This window comes from Panthera leo, chromosome A1 (genome assembly GCF_018350215.1).
Source record: "Panthera leo isolate Ple1 chromosome A1, P.leo_Ple1_pat1.1, whole genome shotgun sequence".
In the NCBI taxonomy this organism is placed as follows: domain Eukaryota; kingdom Metazoa; phylum Chordata; class Mammalia; order Carnivora; family Felidae; genus Panthera; species Panthera leo.
In genome coordinates this window covers 85,201,118-85,206,568 of record NC_056679.1, presented here as the reverse complement: position 1 = coordinate 85,206,568, position 5,451 = coordinate 85,201,118, and positions in this window count along the sequence as shown.

Here is a 5,451-nt window from a genome sequence, read left to right as displayed (position 1 = left end):
ATGGCAGAAATCCCAATATCAGCCGTAGGCAATATAAAGATGTACCAACAAAGGGACATTTTGTCTGTTAAATAATAATCCCTTCAAACCCTGGTAAAGTCAACTAATCTTACTGAGTTTATCTGAAGGAAAAAAAATGTTTATCTTTTCCTCCCTGTATCTAAAAATTTCTGTCCAGTTGTTCTAGATGATGTGATGATAAAGAACAAGGGACTGTATACATCAATTCTCTTCATGATTTACAATTGATGGTAATGTGAATTTTATTATTTCCAAAGCATCATATTGATTCCATGAAAGAAAGGCCAGTGTCTGCATATCTAAAATGCAAAATAATCACCTAGAACTTAGGTTGTGCTTCAGGATAATTCCCTGGTAAAGTTAATTAATGAGTCCCATGATAAATCATCAGGAATCAAATAAAGTTACCAGTATTTCTTTTTTCTCCCTAACATAATTTTAATTCTTCTTAATCCTGGAAAAATACAATCTTCAATCTATGTCAGTGCTTCCAAAGAGTGGTTTTCTGACCTTTTGCATTAGAATCATTTGCTGACTTCACAAAATATGCTAATTTTGCACCCATCTCAGATGAACATCATTAGAATCTGTTAAATTGGGCTTAAGAATCTGACTAGCAAACCTTTTAGTGATTTTCATGTTTACCAAAGTTTGTGAGTCACTGATATAATTATTGACCCCCTTTTCTAGACCAGCCTTGCAAAATAATCTTGCAAAATAATCTTTAAGGTGGCTGGCAAAAACTAATGTTATTTTTTAAGATAGTAGAGAATGAACTTTATGTTTGGAATACTTCAGAATTTAAATATTTTGAGCACACAGTAGTTGAGAAAGTAAACAAGACTCATATTTGTTATATAAAATATGAATGATTGAAAATATTTATAACAGAATGAAATTTTAAGTAGGATGCATCATAGTGTTTCTAAAATATTGATATATGTCAAAAATATACTACATAGGTAGAACACTAGGAATTTATTACATGTGTTTCTTTTTTAAATTTAATTAATTAATTTATTTTTATTTATTTTGAGAGAGAGACAGTGCACTCAGGGGAGGGACACAGAGGGGGGGGGAGAGAGAAAGAACCCCAAACAGGCTCCATGCTGACAGTGTGGAGGTGAATGGGGGGCTTAATCCGACAAACCATGAGACCATGGCCTGAGCTGAAATCAGGAGTCAGACACTTAGCTGACTAAGCCACCCAGGCACCCTTGACTTTTTATTTTAGAAGTGACTGAGAGAAATTACAGGAAAACAGTTTTTTAGTGAATAGGAAACACTCAGAAGGAGAACTAACAGCCTAATTATTTTTCTCTTAAATATCTCAGAAGCCATCAACTAGACATTGTATTTCAGAGATTGTATTACAAAGCTGAGTTTGGAAAAACTTAAATTATTTGTGTTAAATTTCAACTGTGCCAACAATATTAAAAAAGTCCCCTCCAGAATTACTAGAGGAATGGCTGAGAGAATATGGTTCAAGAAAGGACCCTGAGAATTTCACTTGAAACTGACTCAAAATACCACTTCTCTAAAAAATAAAATAAAATAAAAACTATCTCTAACTCATCTCAAATTGGAGGAGTGGGTCATTTAATAGGTACTACAATGGTCTGTCACTACCCAGTTGTTCGTGCTATAATATTCTGGTACTCTAAGGGGAATCCACAGATAAGATTGAATTTAGAAGATGATGCTAGGAAGGAAGGGAGAAGTACTTAAATGATGAAATAGTGCTAGCTGAAGAGTTTCTGCTGAATCATATATGTTCATAAAGCATGTTATTTATGTTTGACAGTTTTTACAAAGAGTTCTATTTTTATATGTAACTCATAAATGAACATTTTAACCATGTGAAGTTCACAGCAAATAGTTTTCCAGATGGATGTCTGGAAAGCACTCATCTTGGACTTTAAACTATGTGGTTCTAACACACTATTGTTGGAGGAGCACCTTTACACAAGAGGACTTAATGCTTTAGGGGAAAATAAATAAAGTAGTTAAGTACATGATTATTCAGAGGAATTATGATTCAATTCTAATTAAATCATGGTTCTTTTGTTTCTTCCCATTCTCATATTCATGATTTTAATTTTCTTCTTCCATTTTAACAGATATCCTATATGTGTATATCTGTTGTGGAACAACTCAAATATCTTCTGTAAATAAATAAAATATTTAAAAATCAACCACATTACTAAATATACATGAAAATAAAATTTTGTAACTGAATAAATTGCTTTAATATGGAAACTGAACTCCGTGGGTTTAAGATGTAGGAAAATGAAACTTTTATGAAAAGGACAAGATGACCACAATCTCAGGTGCACAGAGACTCTGAGATACTACAAATGGAAAATAAACATTAAATTGTATCGGGGAGGGGGCAGGATGTATTTGAAGATAAACACTTTTCAAATGGTTCTCTGACTTGAGACAATTAAAAATAGCAGTATCAGTCATATCACCACAAGAAATTAGCTGAGGCTTTCTTGACAAATTAGATATGTAGATTGTAATCACCAATTCTACAACTTGCACATAAAAAGTCAAAGGGATACAAAATTACATATGAAATATCTCGAAAACTAAAATCACTATAGAACATGAGTGATTGGTCAAAGTCTTGTTTTTTTTTTTTTTTTCCAATTGTTTTTGAGCATGCCTCACTAACTCTAACTTTGAAAGAGAAAATTATCAAGGAAGAGAGCAGTTTTGTGGTGACAAATAACTTTTTGTTGACATACAAACAAACATCAGGGTTTCTTCATAAAATTTCAGGTCAATATGACATCAGAGACTATGGTCATTTTGTTTGAGAAATATTTTTTTTTAATTTTTTTTAACGTTTATTTATTTTTGAGACAGAGAGAGACAGAGCATGAATGGGGGAGGGTCAGAGAGAGGGAGACACAGAATGTGAAACAGGCTCCAGGCTCTGAGCAGTCGGCACAGAGCCCGACGCAGGGCTCGAACTCACGGACCGCGAGATAGTGACCTGAGCTGAAGTCGGCTGCTTAACCGACTGAGCCACCCAGGCGCCCCGAGAAATATTTTTTGAGAACCTACTATATGGCAGGAGTTATTTTAGGCACTGGAGCTAAAGCAGTGGAAAAAAGAAGAGCACTACTCTTATGGAACTTAATTCTAGTTGTGGAATATGAGAAATAATAAATACTCAATACGTAACATGCTGATAAGTGACATGAAGAAAAGAGAAGCAGGGAGGAAAGATAGAGATGGGATGCCTTTATATACAGTATGACCTGGTAAAGCATCTTTGATTAGGGGGCATTTGAACAGAGACTGTAATGAGTAAAGGAGGGACAGTACATTTAGGAAAATATTGTTCAAACAAAAGAACAATTTAAAAACGACTTTGGGTGTAGAAGTGGGCATAGCATGTTCAAGGGACACTGATGAGGCGACACCAGACTCTTTGAAAAAGTGATAGGAGACACAGTAAGACAGCATCAGGAGCACATTATCTATGGCCAATTGGAAAAGTATTGCAATATTTAAAGTGAGAGATAGTAGAAGTTTGAACAGAGGTGGAAGAATATCAGTAAGAAGATGTAATCCAATTCTGACCATACCTCAAAGGTATGCATACTGAAAGAATGCAGTTTTAAATCTCTGGACCCAAAAGGGAGACATATTACTTCAGCCTCACAGGTTATTGACAAATCTCCTTTGGTGGCCTTGGGACAGGAAGCACCCATATGCTATGGGTCACTGTCATGGGGTCTGTGCTAGGTAGTCCATATTTGACCCTGCCCTCTCTTGACCGGTATGGACCCCTACTCAGGCTTTATCACCCCAATTCTCTTGTATTCTGACATCCTGTTAAATTTGATCTATGAGAGGCACTGGCAGATCAGAGGGAAGAGTTCAGAGTATTGGTGGCCCCACCTTCACCAGGCTGTGTTTGAGGAGTTGATTGCATTCCTTCACAAAAGGCCATAACCCATTTGGGCAGCGTTCTTGGTTCCCTTTACACCACTCCCTGCCCTTAAAATAAAGGGAAGTAGTGTTACCACTAGTAGCAGCTGCCTGCTTTACTCTTTCTGCTGTTTCCCACACACTGTCCTATTTCTGAACACTATATTTTTTTTAAATATAATTTGTCAGATTGGTTTCTATACAACACCCAATTCTCATCCCAACAAGTTACCTCCTGCATGCCCATCACCCACTTTGCCTTCTCCCACACCCCCCATCAACCCTCAGTTTGTTCTCAGTCCTTAAGAGTCTCTTATCATTTGCCTCCCTCCCTCTCTGTTATTTTTCCCCTTATCCTCCCCCATAGTCTTTTAAATTTCTCAAGATCCACGTATGAGTGAAAAGATATGATATCTGTCTTTCTTTCCTGAATTATTTCACTTAGCATAATACCCTCCAGTTCCATCCACGTTGCTGCAAGTGGCAAGATTTTATTCTTTCTCATTGACAAGTAGTATTCAATTATATATTTAAGCCACATATTCTTTATCTATTCATCAGCTGATGGACATTTAGGCTTTTTCCATAATTTTTCTATTGTTGAAAGTGCTGCTATAAACGTTGTGGTATATGTGCCCCTATGCATCAGGATTCCTGTACCTTTTGGGTAGATTCCTAGCAGTGCTATTGCTGGGTCATAGGGTAGACCTCTTTTTAATTTTTTGAGGAAACTCCAAACTGCTATCCAGAACGGATTCAGCAGTTTTCATTCCCACCAACAGTGCAAGAGGGTTCCCGTTTTTCCACATCCTCTCCAGCATCTATAGTCTCCTGATTAGTTCATTTTAGTCACTCTGACCAGTGTGAGGTGATATCTGAGTGTGGTTTTGATTTGTATTTCCCTACTGATGAGTGATGTTGAAATCTTTTCATGTGCCTGTTGGCCATCTGGATGTCTTCTTTGGAAAAGTGTCTATTCATGTCTTCTTCCCATTTCTTCACTGGATTATCTGTTTTTCAGGTGGGAGTTTGGTGAGTTCTTCATAGATTTTGGACACTAGCCCTTTACCTGATATGTCTTTTTCAAATATCTTTTCCCATTCCGTAGATGGTCTTTTAGTTCTGTTGATTGCTTCATTTGCAGTGCAGAAGATTTTTATCTTCATGAGGCCCCAATTGTTCATTTCTGCTTTTGATTTCCTTGCCTTTGGAGACGTGTGAATTAAGAAATGGCTGAGGCTGAGGTCAAATAAGTTTTTTCCTGCTTTTCCCTCTAGGGTTTTCATGGTTTCCTGTCTCACATTCAGGTTCTTCATCCATTTTGAGTTTCTTTTTGTAAATGGTGTAAGAAAAGTGGTCTAGTTTCATTCTTCTGCATGTTTCTGTCCAGTTCTCCCAGGACCCAATTTTTAAAGAGACTGCCTTTTTTTTTTTCCATTGGATACGCTTTCTTGCTTTGTGAAAGATTAGTTGGCCATACTT